The sequence below is a fragment of the Onychomys torridus genome, chromosome 6, assembly GCF_903995425.1.
Source record: "Onychomys torridus chromosome 6, mOncTor1.1, whole genome shotgun sequence".
Taxonomy (NCBI): domain Eukaryota; kingdom Metazoa; phylum Chordata; class Mammalia; order Rodentia; family Cricetidae; genus Onychomys; species Onychomys torridus.
Window position 1 is genome coordinate 74,979,769 of NC_050448.1, and position 14,829 is coordinate 74,994,597.

A 14,829-nucleotide genomic window follows, 5' to 3' on the forward strand; every position below is an offset into this window, starting at 1 on the left:
CAATGAATGCAGAGAAAGTCTTGAGTTCCATGGTGCTCCCTGCCATCTTGCTCCCAGAAATATGTTCGTTTCTCTGTGTTAGTTCAATGAAAAGCGAATGAGAACACAAATAAGTGTTTACTTTTCTCTTGTCATATCTCTACCAGTGATTTGTGACCCCCCCCCCCCACCCCGATCTGTTAGATTAGCTTATTTCTTTTGCAGTAAAACGGGTTTGGCTGGTGGCCAAATGTTGGTAAGATAGACTGAAGGAGTGGAGGCAGGAAGATCACCAGTTTGAGGCCGGCCTGGGCCATACCTGGGTTGATGAGCTGGCTCAAGGGGTAAAGATACTTGATCCAACTCTGACAGCCTGTGTTCAGCCCCTGGGACCTGTGAGGTAGGACATACTTGACTTCTGCAGACTCTTTTCTGACCTCTATAAGCACACTGTGGCATACCACACACACGTACACCCCCCCCAAAAAAAAATAAGTTGAGGGAGGATTTTGGAGTGGGCTCTGGAACCATCTCAGAACTAGTCTCTGATGAAACCTCCCAAAATTAAATGAATTATAAAAAAAAAAAAAAAAAAAATGGGGGTTGGGGATTTAGCTCAGTGGTAGAGCACTTGCTCAAAAAAAAAAGACCTTCTCTTCTCATTCAAAATTTAAAACTTTCTTTTTAAGTGCTCATTCATGTGGATTCCCCAGTCCACAGTTATTGAGAATTCAGGGATGGAGTGTGAATTATGAAATGTGAGATACTTCTGTTCCGAAGCATGCTGGGACACGGGTGTATGTGGGTCTCTGCTTCTCTTGGCTGTTTAATTTTGGTTTAACTTTCTCTCATTTGGGGGTAAGGGACTCAAAGGCCAAGGCTTAAGGCTCATGGCTGTAGGGCTTCCCCCAGGAACACCCCTCACTGGGCAGGAAACCAGCGACTCCCCCAGTCAGAACACAGCTGCACTACCCTGCCTGCTATGTGGATCAACAGCCAAAGACTTCATAGAGCAAATGGGTTTAAACGCTAAAGGAAAGGGGTAGAAAATCCTGTCATCCATTTCCCCTTATGAATAGATACAATTGTTTGTTTATTTGTTTTTGTTTTTTGAAACAGGGTTTCTCTGTGTAGCTTTGCACCTTTCCTGAACTGGCTTTGTAGACCAGGATGGCCTGGAACTCATAGAGATCCACCTGGCTCTGCCTCCCAAGTGCCGGGACTAAAGACGTGGGCCACCACCGCCCAGCTAGATACAATATTTAAACACAGTGAAATTGCTTTTCTGTTTTAAACTCTCTGCTGCAGACTACTCACTAAAACACCTTCTCTCCAGCATTCGTTTGGATCCAGGACCCTGAAGTCCTGTGTCTGCTCTCCTACCCTCATCTTTCTAATTCTCCCTTCCCCTACCTCTGTGTCAGAGATATGCTGCATCCTCAGTCATGGAGGCCGACTCCGGTGACCCTGGCTCATCCTGTGGTCTCCTTTAAAGGAAGTGTGGCTTCTAGGAGGTGAATCCCTGCTGTTTGTGTTGGCCAGGGTCCACAGCTGGGCCAGAGGAGATTCTACAGTTTCACCACAGGCTGCCAGCTCTACTGCCCCTCTTCCACGCTAGTCTGCCACCGTCTCTGGTAGGCTCCAGCTAAGGACCTATGGCCACCCTTCAGACCTACTGGCTTCCAGAGTGGCTGGCAGAGGCCACCTGATCCTTACCAGAGAGATCTGGGCACAGTGAGGACCATCACATGACCTGGAACCAAGCTCAGCAATAGAGACCCAGGGAGCCAGAATGGGCCATGCTCAGTGAGGCCACCCAATGGGGTGAAAATGGGGGGGTGGGGGTGAGGCTTACTGGACAATCAGCACCAGATGTTCTTCTCTCAGAAAACAAGGGTTTTCTGGTGGGGGGGGGGGGGGGGGGGGTGGAGGTAGGGGAGTGATCTGCCCATTGCACGGCTCTGAGATTAAATTCAAATTCATGGACAGGACAGATTATGTAACCAGAGGTAAGTGCGCCTCTTGGCTTCATTTCAGCAACTCTCCATTCGAAGCAGCTAAGATTTACTGGATTTACTGGATTTACAGTCTATGACATTCCAGGCATTCTGCTAAGCACTTCAGGCACATATTTGAGTCAATCACTTCTAAATATTGGGTGTCCATTTCCATTTTCCTGTGCTTATCGATGTGTTAGTTAACATGTGATGAGACTGGGTAACGAATGAGGATTACCTAGTCAGTATAGGTGAACTCAAGTCTCAACAGCTCATTTCATACCCACTGCTTCATGCTGGGGGAGTCACCATCCACACACCCCAACATGCTTTCCCCAGACCTTTCTCTCCCAGCAGCACCTCCAGAATTTGTTTCCCCATGGGCTCCCACATAGAACAACTGTGACCAGCAGGAGCCTATCAATGAACATAAAGAACCTAACTTCGAGGGTTCTGAGTTCAAATGTCAGACTCCTTCCAGCTGTGTGTGGTTTAACATCTGGACTCCGCATTGCCAAAAGGATGGAGGAAAAAAAAAAAAAAAAAAACTGTGTTGGGTGATTCCTTGCCTTCCACAAATTCTTAATCTCCCATATATATTTCCTTATAACTACATGCTGATAATAGCCTTACACAAATCCTTGACTACACATTGATAATACTTTCATATATATATATATATCAAGGTTGTTTATGAGAATTCAATTAATCAACATTGTTTCAGATATTTGTTTACACTGTAAAGATGTGTCTCTGCAGTTGTGTAGCTTGGTCTGTTTGAGGGACCTCTGGAAGTGGGAACAGGATCTATTCCCGGTGCATAAACTGGCTTTTTGGAGCCCGTTACCTATGGTGAGACACCTTGCACAGCCTTGATGCAGGGGGAGGGGCTTGGACCTGCCTCAACTGAATGGATCAGGCTCTGCCTTTTCAGAAGAGGGGCTGGGGGGTGGGCTGGGGTGGGGAAGGCTGGAGGGATAGTGGGAGGAAGGATGAAAGGGGAATCTGTGGTTGGTCTAAAAATGAATAAAAAAAAATCTTAATTAAAAAAAGAAAAAGAAAGATGTGTCTCTGCCTAAGGCACCTTCTGATTGGTTTAATAAAGAGCTAAATGGCCAATAGCAGGACAAGAATAGGCAGGAGTTCCAGGCAAAAGAGAGAGAGAGAGAGACTAGGAGGCAGAATCTAGGTGCAATGTTGCCAGCAGATTTGGAGCAAATCAGATGTACCATATGAAGAAGAGAAAACTGAGCCAAGCCACATGGCAGAACATAGATTAAACAATATAGGTTAATTAAGTTATAAGAGTTAATTGGAAAAAGTCTAAGCTAAGGCCAAGCTTTCATAATTAATAATAAATCTCCAGGTCATTATTTGTGGGCTGGCAGTCCAAAGATAGCCTGACAAGAAAGCTTGCTGCACAACATATGTAAAACACTAAATAAAGCTCATGCCAAAAGCCTGCATGTGAGTTATTAGGGGTGGGTGGTGGTGTAGGTTTATTTTGTTTACTAAGAAAGGCAAGGATGCATGCAGTGGATTTTGGTAAGAATACTAATATGAAGGTGAATTTTTGAAGTGCTGGTGTTTAAAGGGCTTAGCTTTGGGTGTGAGAGAGAGAAGCCAGCAGCCTCCATCCCTGTGCTGTGGGCTCACCCAGTGGCAGCATGGCCAGGAGGCGGGAAGACCAGAGGTGCAAATCCAGGGAGTCACCACTCTCCAAGCCTTTCCTAAACTCCAGATAGATTCCCAAGTTTACAGTATTTCTCCTCCCAAAGTTTTAAAAGCATTGAACATAACAATAATAAAGACATTAAATGGAAGACAGATGAAGATTTTTTTTATTTTTATCTTTTATTTTATGTGTATGGGGGTTTTGCCTGATGTAAAATATTATTTTAAGGTATGTTACTTTTGTTTATGTTGCATTTGTTTAACTCTGTGAAGCTGTGTTACTGTGCTTGTCTGAAACACCTGATGGTCTAATAAAGAACTGAACAGCCAATAGTAAGTCAGGAGAAAGGATAGGCGGGGCTGGCAGGCAGAGAGAAGAAATAGAAGGAGAACTCTGGGAGGAGAGGAAGAAGTAGCCAGAGAAGGAGGAGGACTCCAGGGGCCAGCCACCCAGCTACACAGCAAGCCATGAAGTAAGAGTAAGATTTACAGAAGTAAGAGAATGGGAAAAGCCCAGAGGCAAAAGGTAGACAGGACAATTCAAGTTAAGGAAAGCTGGCAAGAAACAAGTCAAGCTAAGGATGGACATTCATAATTAAGAATAAGCTCTGTATATGATTTATTTGGGAGCTGGATGATGAGCCCCCCAAAAGAAAAAAGAGCCAAAGAGTGAACAGGAACATTTGCCTTCATTTTGCACTATTGTCTGTGGAACAACATTTGTTCCTGGTGCCTGGGAAGGTCAGGAGAGGGTGTCCGATCCCCTGGAACTGGAGTTCCACATGATTGTGAGCTGCCATGTGGGTGCTGGGAATAGAACCTAAGTTGTCTAGAAGGGCAACAGTGCTCTTAACCACTGAGCCATCTCTCCAGCCTGGAATTTTTTTTTTTTTTTTTTTTTTTTTTTTTTTTTTTGCCAGAGCTAAGGGCCTTGCACTTGCTAGGCAAGCACTCTACCACTGAGCTAAATCCCCAACTCTGGAATATATTTTAATAAGAAAAAATCATGCTGATTTTAATCAGCAAAACAGTATCAATGTTGTGGTTGCTTCCCCAGTGGCTTCATACCGCTCTACCTCCCAGCCAAGGCAGACAGACAGACGGAGCTTCTCTTACAAACTCACTGACTCCAGCCCTCCTGGGTCCCAGTCTTGGGGAGGAGTAGCCATACAACAAGGTGATCCTGAGTGGGGAGGCACCGGGGGGGGGGGGAGGGGGAGCCTTGTGGTCTCTTCCCTAGATGGGCAGGATGGAGGCAGGAGAGTTTCAGAGATGAGCTAGGCATCTGAGGAGGTCAAGTCCAAGGCCTCTGCAAGACGGTGCATCAGAGGACAAGGTTCTGAGAGGGTGCTGCAGAGAGCTGCAGGGCACCTTCTAGAAGCTTCGGCTGAGCAACAGTGCAAACCAGTAACAGGGAGGGCAAGAGTCACACTAACAGATTAGGTTGCAGTGTCTCATGTCTCACAAAGGCTGTTTCCATTCCCACCAGCTAAAGCAGGCAAACCCAGAAGGAGTCAAGCTGTGCTGCTGTAGGTAAATGCATCAATGGTGGCAGATTCAGATGGTAGCAAAGCACACATGGAAACCGTAAATGCTCACTGCTGGGTGGAAGAAACCAGCTCAAAAACAGCCTCTGCCTTAATCCCAGAAGGAATAGTGGAACAGGTATTAAAAAGAAAATATGCATAATAACAATCAGAATGGGAGAACCAGCAGTTCCTGGGGATGATCCCTGAGCCTTCAGAAGCCTCAGCTGGATGAGCATAGTTGACTAACATTCTAGAGACACTGAAATCAAAGCTGGGAGCAGGAGAAATGGCCAGGAAGCCAGCAGGGTGAGTCTCAGAGCCCCAGAAAGACACCAGGGGCCTCAGAAAGTGAGAAGATAGCAGAGCAGATAGCCAGGGGATCCAGGTGTGAGGCATGGTCATAAAGAGCAACCCCCTGCCTGAGTCTGCACTGAGGGCAAGTGCTCCTGCTCCACCAGAGTGGTGGGGAGGAGATTTGCCTGGTGCACAAAGAGCTAGAATAACTTTGGATTTGGATACTAATCATTATAAAATAATAATAAATAATAATAATAGTAATGATAATATAGTAATAATAATAATAATAAGAGTGGTCAAGACTTTTTTTATTCTGGAAGTGAAGTGCAAGCTGACATACCTCACTGTAAGTTGGGCTTGTGCTTCCAGACAGAGAAACAGACAGACAGCTAAGACTGCTTCTGTGAAAGCGAACCATCTGGGAGGAAACACTTACAGACGTCCACTTCTAGGAGAGCCTCCCAAAGCCTGGCTGAGAACAGAAAAGATTGGATGAAAGACAGTGCATTCCATGGCTACACCTACTCACACCACCACACTTGGGTAGTTTTATATTATCTTTCCTGGTTGTCTTTGAGCTTTTCAGAGCAGGGATAGTTCCTCATCCATCTTTGGCTCTCAAGCACCTACCACAGCGGTCAGCCCGTGCATGGGTAAGCACGCTTTGTCACATTCTGAAGAGCTACCTCTTTCTCCCTTGTGAGAAGTCTTTGCTCAAAGGAAGGTTCTAGGCTCTCACCTATCTCTAACATGGGCAAGCATCCTCCAATCAGTTGTCCTCTGAGCAACTGAGTGCCCCACAGCTCTTCTGAGTCACAAAGGCAGCTGAATCAACAGGATAGGCTAGGAGCATCGGGCAAGGCCTCTACAGATGGGCTGATCAATAGATGCGTTTTGTACATGAAGACTTGGAGGCCTCATGAAGATCAAGGGCCTACAAGGCCATGTGCACCAGAACAGGAGCTTGTCTGAATCCTTGTCTGTTGCTGAAACACAGTATCTGGGACTAGATCATTTACAAACAATGTAAGTTTACTTGGCTGGTAGCTCCAGGACACAGGTACACCAAGAGCATGGCACAAGTATTTGGCAAAGCCTTTCCTGCTGCATCATCATGTGGTAGAGGGCAGGAGGGCAAGAGGAGGCCAGACTCATGTGTCTAATAAATCCACCCACTCTTGTGGTTATGACACGGTCCACTCATGAGGGCAGCCCATTACAGCCTGATCACCTCTCACAATGCCTATTTTCACACACTGTTGAAATGGGAGTCAGATTCCCAACACAGGAACTCTGGGGTACACATTCAAGCCACAGCAAACATGATCTGGTAGCCAGGCCAGTGCCCACCTGCGTTCTATACCATGAGATATGATGGCTGAACATAAAGTGAGGGCTTGAGTGTGACCTTCAAAGAGTCACCTGCTGGAACCTAGGTCTCCGTTGCAGTGGTTGGTACAAGGTCATGGAATCTCTAAGAGCTAGGGGCTAGAAAGAAGGAGGTAGGCTGTTGGGGGTCCCACTCTTGGACAGGGTCAACAGCGTTTTCCTGAGATCCTGCCATACCCTGGCTTCCTCTGTGCCATTGTACTCTGTTGATGCCACACCCTTGGCCTTGTGGAACTGTGAGCTACATCTTTCTCTTTATAAATTTTCTAGCCCTAAGAATTTCATCAAAACAATAGGAAACAGACTAGCACCTGGCCAACATGCTCCCTTCAGCACCCTGGAAGCTGTGGTGGGTTGTTGGGGGGGGGGTACAGGAGTGGAGTTTAGTTCTGAAGGCGATTTGAGGCTGAGAGTGATGGACCATGAGGCAATATGGAGTACCGGAAGGTTTCTGACAGCGGGTGACTTGAGCAGGGTTTCAGTCTGAGGCAAGGACAAGTGCAGGCAACTAGGAACCCATGGGGATGCCAAACTCCTGCCACAGGTGGTTTCCCCATGGTTTATGAATGCCCTGGCTAGTGCACCAGGAAGCATCAGAGTCTAAGACAAGTCTGGGTTGGGAAGGCTCTCATGAGGTGGAAAGATGAAAAGGTCATGGATGAAGATGGCAGGGAATCTGCCTCAGGATTCTCAAGACGAACCAGTGCGTTGAGAGGTCAAGGGAATGGACTTGGAGTGGTGGGGACTCATTGTGGGTCCCTCTGGTGCCCTAGCCATTTGGAGCTGTGGTCCAGAGCTTTCCTGCTACAGGCACTGTGGACTAGAGCTAGACAGATCTGACCACACAGGGCAAGGTGAAGAGCAGCACTCTGTGTTGTTCTGTTCGTAAATCTTGTTCTTTCTAGATGTAGCTGCCTTTTGTGTCTGTTTTTTAATGTAGCCGTCTGTCTCATTAAAGCATCCGGCTTGGCTCAGCAGCTTTGCAAACTCCAGCCTACACTGAACAACTTGTATGAGACCTGCTTTTCAGGCCAGCGAAGCAACTGGCCCACTCCAGCAGAGCTCCAGGAGGTTCTAGAAGGAAGACCTGCTTGGCCACATGGTCCTCCCGCTAGCATCTCCTGGTTCCAGAGTGAATCCTTCAAGACTTTGGATTTTTTTTTCCCCACAAGGGAAGTGAAAAACCTCTCCTAGCTACCCTCTGGGCCGACATCAGTTCTTGAATTCAGTTTTGTTCTACAAACCACAAATTCCCTTGTTTTGTGTGACATTCAGAATCTGCCCACCCCCCTCACCCCCCCCCCCCCCCACCCCCCCCCCCCCGGAAAGGGGAAAAAGTCTGAAATAAAAAGGCAATGCACTAACAATAATCAATAGTAAATGAAAACAAACAAAAACTGGGTCTGTCCACACTCAGACCTAATAGTAGAGACTGTGATAGGGCCAATTTGTCTTTCTCGTTCAATCCATATGGGCAACCTTTTAAAGGAACACTAATCTGAAGTGTGGAGGTCAGTTCCTTAGCCTGACCCCTCGGGTCACCTTTTTCCTTTGAAACAATCAAGGGTTTGTTGTTAAGGTTTTTGTTTTTTGGTTCAGCTCCCTGGACACCTGCCTGCTAGCTGTTTGGGGCTCCAACTCTCTTTGCTGTGGAGAAGCATGTGAGAATGTCCCAGACCTGGTTCTATGCCCACTTCCCAGACCTACTGAATCACAACCTGGGGCTAAGGTCTGAGGAGTCTGAACTTTTAATTAGTATTTCAAATGACTCTAATCAGACACTCTAAAGCCCCAAACGATGACCGATACTGTAGTAAAGGGTTACCGTGTTTAAACATAGACACCTTTGTGGGCATGGCAGGCACACACACATGCATTTACCAACCGTTTACTTAGTGCTAAGGCCTTTAATTCCTCTACTAACCATTTAGCGGAAGCATCTTCATTTGTATAGCAGAGAAGATAGAAGACACTTGCCAAGGGTCACAGGGGTCAGGAAATGACAGTGCAAAGGACTTGCCTGTTTGTTCTCTGTTGGATGGGAGAGAATCCCAGGGGAAGGGAACAGCTGCAGCTGTCTGGTGGAATCCCGCGCTTTCCTCTCCCTCGCTGGGCAGCAGGGACCCCTTCCCTAGTCCATGGCTGGAACCCTCTTGGGTTCAACTTGTAGGAAGAATGGAGTTGGGGCTGACCCACTTTGTAGCCATCTAGCCCTTGAAAACCTGGAGAGCATGTCGAGCTGCCCTGATTTTGTTCTAGACTGCTCTCTTGCTTTTAAGATTCTTTAGGGCTAAGTTAGAACTGATACTGATAGTCCATGTGTGATCTTCCATCCGTCTCAACCACTGGCTCTGGCCATCACTTCTATAGGAGAGGCTGAGCTCTTGGACCAAGAAAGTATGAGTCAGGCCATAGAGTGCCAACTTTAAGGCCTAGGTGGCTATAACTCTCTGAGATCATCCCAAGGTCCCTGAGAAAGGAGTAGTCTATGATCTGAGGGCCAGCCTACAGTATTCTGAAACAAAGAGTTTGCCTTAACTTTGGGGGAGCACCATGGGACCCTACAGCACAGCCTGGGGACAGAAAGGACTCAACAATGGCAAGCGTATTTGGAAGCCCATAGGGACTGTGAACAGAGTTCTGAGGAACTGAATTAGGCTGGTAACAGGTTTTTTGTTTTGTTTTGTGTTTTGTTTTGTTTTGCTTGAGAAAGGGTCTCATGCATCCCAGGCTGGCCTCAGTATGTAACCAAGGATGGTCTTGAACCCTGAATCCTCCTGCCTCTACCTCCCAAGTGTTGGGATTCCCAGCACGCACACCACTATGCCTGCTTTTACAATGTGTTGGAGAATGAATTCAGGGCTTCACGCATGCTAGGCAAGTATACCAACTGAGTAAGGACCTGGGTGGAGAGCACAGGGAGGTTGAAATGGTGATGGCTAAGGAGCTTTCTCAGCCAGTGAGAGTGTTAGTTACTTCTCTCGATACTGCATCAAAATACAAAAAAATAAAAAGAGAAAAACTAAAAATCTAAGGAAGGGAAGGGCTTACTTTGGCTTTCAGTATGAAAGGAACCCCATCACTGTGGGGAAGGTGTGCCACAGGCTACTGGCCACTTTGCATGTGAAGTCAGGAGCAGAGAGTAATTCATTCCTTTTATACAATCTGGACCCCAGCCCAAAGAAGGGTGCCACCTGCATTCAGGGTGGCCCTCTCAGGCACACCCAGAGGCTTGCCTCCGAGGTGGGTGTAGATCCCGTCAAGTTGACAGGCATGTCATCACTGAGGGACATAACAGAAAACAGGCCAAGGGGACCACTAAGGACAGTAGGCAGTGCTGCCAACATTGCTGGGACCTCAGCAACCTCAGCAACCAACCAACGTGACTGGCAGTGTTCTACCTTGCTAGGAGGAAGGGTGAAGGTGAGGTGAGCAAAGAGGCAAGGTGCTTCACTGTACAGAGAAGCCCCTTTCAAACAGTTTCAGAATCACCAGAATCACTTTATTTGTGTGCTGGGGTCTATGGGGGTGCGCATACACATATGGACATCAGAGAACAATTTAGGAAGCAGGTCCTCTCCTTCTATCATGTGGGTCCTAGGGATCAAACTCAGGTCTTTTAGACTCAGCAGCAAGAATCTTTACCCACTGAACGGTCTTGCTGGACCCAAGACTTGTCATCTAAATAAAGTTTGGCAAACTTGACTGCTGTGGGCCAAGCTGTCCTACTGTCCTACAGGTAGCCCGCCTGTCACTAAGGTTTTTTAAGTGGTGGGAGAAACCAAAAGAATATTGCACAATTCATGAAATGTAAAATCTACTGTTGACAGATAACATCTAAGCAGGACGAGTTGAAGCCATTTTATATTAGCCCTGGCTGCTTTTCATGACGTAAAAGCCAGATGGGATGGCTATGGTGGAGATCTCAGGGTTTACAAAGCCCGAAATCTTGGCTATTGCAGAAAATGTTTGCTTGAGCCTTGATCTAGAAAAGTCCTCCTAATGCCTGTAATAGATTACTTATCAAGTTAGTTTCCAGAGAAGTGGAGTCAGAAGTTCCCTGATCCCACGTAGCCGGGCAACACATCTACCTGTACTTTGCCACAGATCTCGGACTGCTGGCTTCACTCCAAGTCATTAAGACCTTTAGGGTGGGGGAGCAGGGACAGTACAACCTTGTTGGGCAAGGGGAGTGGGCCCTGATGGGGGAGCTAGCAGATGCTCTGGGCCTGGTCGTGGCTGGCGGGGCATCTGAAACAGCAGTTTGGAGGGAGGCCACACCCCTGCCATGCACAGTCCTCTTTGTTTCCCATCACATCAGAAATGTGCACAGCCCAGCAAAACCAGCAGGTCACACATTGACAAAAGGGCCTGCCGTGCTCAAGCAGGAGGCTTCTAGGCTTTTTTCAAAGTGTAGATTCCCGGTACAGGGAAGTGGTTCGTTCAGTGAACGCACAAAACGGCTCCATTGTGTGGCAAGTTCTCTGTAGGTCAAACTGGGTCTATCATTCTCCTCTTACCCCCAGCATAGGAGCCCAGGAAGTAGGCTTGAAGTTCTGGGGAACTGTGTGAGTTGGCAATACCTCGGAGGGAGGCTAATGGGATGTCTAGTGAGAATATGATGAGATTGCAACCCATGGGCCAGCGGGCAACAGGGCAGTCTGCCAAGACAAAGCTGGTGCCCATGGCCTTCAGGCTAGTAGCTAGGCCTGGTCCACACCACCTTGGCTGTGTGTGTGAACTCTCAGCCGAGGTGGCTGTGTGGTCTAGGGCATTTTGTTTAACGTCTCTGAGCCATGATTCTTCATCTGTTAAATGGGGATGGAGAAGAGAGGAGGCTGTCAGGACCATCACCCATGGTGTTGGTAAGGCCCTTTGACAGCTAAGTCTCAGGAAGTCATAGCTAGTATTAATACTGACTTCCTGGTATCCAACAGAGCTCAAGAATCCATTCACTTCCATATCACTGTGCTTTGGATATCTCTCCAGAATTTAACTCTCTGAGAACACTGTGAACCCCTGGAGAATTATCAAGGAACAGATATATCTGTGAGCACCCGGTACTGGCCTGTTTTATCCTCAATAACTCTGAGATTGGCATCATCACTGTCTGCAGCTGAGCCTGGGGCCACCATGAAAGCCAGAAGGGAGCCGAGGAGCATGCTGGGATTACATGTCAGGCTGCGAAGCCCCTGCGGCTCTGTCTCCCTGGCTCCCTTGACCGGCCCTCACCTGCGTTCTCTTTTATTGTAGCTGGGTACTGCTTGGCATTCAGAGAACAGTGTCTCCTCTCTCTCGGGCACAGAGCAGAGAGCTGCTGCTGCAGGGAGCCTCGGAGTTAACATTCCTGACATGGGGGGAGGGGCCGCGCCTGATTCAGCAGCATCCAAAATTCAAAGACTCCTTTTCCTTCCAGTAATAATGGAAAATAATCCTGCTGAAAAGCATGCCTCCAGAGCTGGAGCGGGGCGGGGTGGGGGGCATTTCTGTCCACACTCAGATCCTATGCAGGCCATGAAAACTGATCTGAATGTTGGGGGAAGGGGACTTTAGGCAGGGGGACAATAGGTACATGCAACTGACCTAAGACCAGGGAAGAGCCACAGAGGCCCCTTTGGCTCGGGAACCTGAAACAGCAGAAGTGGGGGAGCCCTGTGTGGAGCCGCCAGTGGGCCACTCACAGCCCAACAGTGTTTCCCACAGGAGCCAGTGTGAAGATTGTTCCCACAGCCGCCTCTGCCCTGCTGTGGTGTTTACTTACCGATAAGACAGCAACTTCCACTATATTTAGTGCATGAAAATCCACAGGTGTTTGATTCCAGGAGCTGCTTCGGGTTCTGCGTTTTCAGAATGCCCTCCCTTCTCGGTTTCACCGATCTAGTGCAGGTGAGAGGGTTTCTGCCAGCTGCAGCCCCTCCCCCCCCCCACCACCACCCACAGGCATCAGCCCTCCAGCCCACAGGTGTCTAAGTACCTGTGTGTTAGACATCCTTGGTTAAGAGAACGGGGGCTGTTTCTATTTCAGTTCTAATTTAAAGCTTCGTGCTGTACACAGTAGCAACCCTGTTTGGTTTGGTTTGAACTGAGCTGTCTTAATTTTTCTATTTAAAAAATGTAGGGCAGGGATGCTATGAGATGGATCATTGGGTAAAAGTGCCTGCCACCACGACTGATGACCTGAGTTTGACCCCGAGGACCCATATGACAGAATAACCAGCTCCCATAAGTAGTCCTGTAACTTCCTGCCTTCATACATGTCACACACACACACACACACACACACACACACACACACACACACACCGTAAATACATGTTATTTAGAATGTCTGTTTTTTTGTTACTTATTTCATTGTGTGTCTATGGGGAGTGGGTGTGCCACAGGGCACATGTGGAGGTCAGAGGACAACTTGAAGGAGTGGCCTCTCTCTCTCACCACGCGGGTCTTGGGGACTGACCTCATCAGCAGGCTCCGGAGCAAGCACTTTTACCAGCTGAGCCATCTTATCATTCTTAACTTTTGTTTCTAACAAACCAGTTTAATCAGTCGCTTTGGCCTCTTCCCTAGTCCTCTCAAATAGGTGTGCCTTCCACCTGCCGAGGAGCACAGGGTGGACACACAGCATACTGTGGAGGGGCTGAAAACCCCAGCCCAAAGTCAGCCCTAGCATCCATCTGGCTTTTTGGTCTCATCTGTACATAGTTGCTCTGTCTCAGAGTTGTCGGGAGGGAGATCAACACTAAGCCTTAACACAGGGCCTAGAACTTGATGACTAGTCCCCAAACATATCAGCCTTTCAGTAGGTGCCCCAACATGATTCACAAAGGGACAGTTGTCTGGGAAAAGTTATTGGCCTGTCAGAGGAATTCCTTCCTGCCTAAGTGGAAACAGATCTTTTACCAGGCAACTCAACACTTCAGCCCTGGAGAGGGGCTGGTGTGGGCATTTGCACACAGTGTAGGGTTCATGGAGGGACTTTCAGGATGCAGTAGTAGGGCCTTTGCAGCCAGATCTTTGGGGTCACCTCCTGCTATCCAACGGGAACATGGCCATGTGTCTCAGGGTGTGAGACCTTCAAGTTAACACATAAGACATGTACTCAAGGAACCCTAAGACCCTGGTCAAGCTTAAGGGATTCCATTTCCTTATGGCTTTGGCTTCCAACTGACCTCTTAAGCAAAGCCTCATGCACTGTCCATGTTGAAGGGATGGAACAAATCTAGACAAATCTTGGTGAGTATCCTCCTTCCCACACACACAACCTTCCCACCTAAGTTCCTCAAACAATGCAAGAAACTGTTGCTTCTCATGCTTTTCTCCAAGGTCCATTTGGAGGAACTCCCTACATTGAAAAGGTGGGCTGCTTTGGGGAAACACCCTGGGGATTGAGACCCTGGATCTAGTTAGACCCAGAAGAGGCAAACCTGGTGAATTAGGTCAGAAACAGCATAAAACCAATCTTACTGACATGGCCCAGCTGCCACAGATCTTTTGGCATTGCTCACAGAAATCTAAGAAAGGAATGCCCAGTCAAGAGGCTCACCTCCATGGGGTTCATTTGCCAGTGCAGTGGATTTCTAGAGAGCATTTATCCCTGAGGTCCTGTGGTAGAGAACAGAGACCAGAAGGTAGGAAACCACCACAACAGTGTCAGCTCTACTTAGTCACTTGAAGAGTTAGCTGGTCACTCAGGTCTCACAAACCCCTCCTCAGACTCCTGGAAGGAGAGGGAACCAATTACCATGGTGGTATCAGGCTCCACTTAACATCTCAATGTAGATATAACCCCAACGTTCCGCTGTCTCGGCCTTCCATAAGTGTGTTTGGAGCTGAAGTCACTTACCAGGTGAGTTGCTGGAGTAGTGTTGTCAGAGTCAAGCACTGGCCTCTGCTGTGGTAAGCCCTCTCTCAGGTCTTGATAATGTTGTTAGCATCTTCCACAGACGGCAATCATGAATTACAAC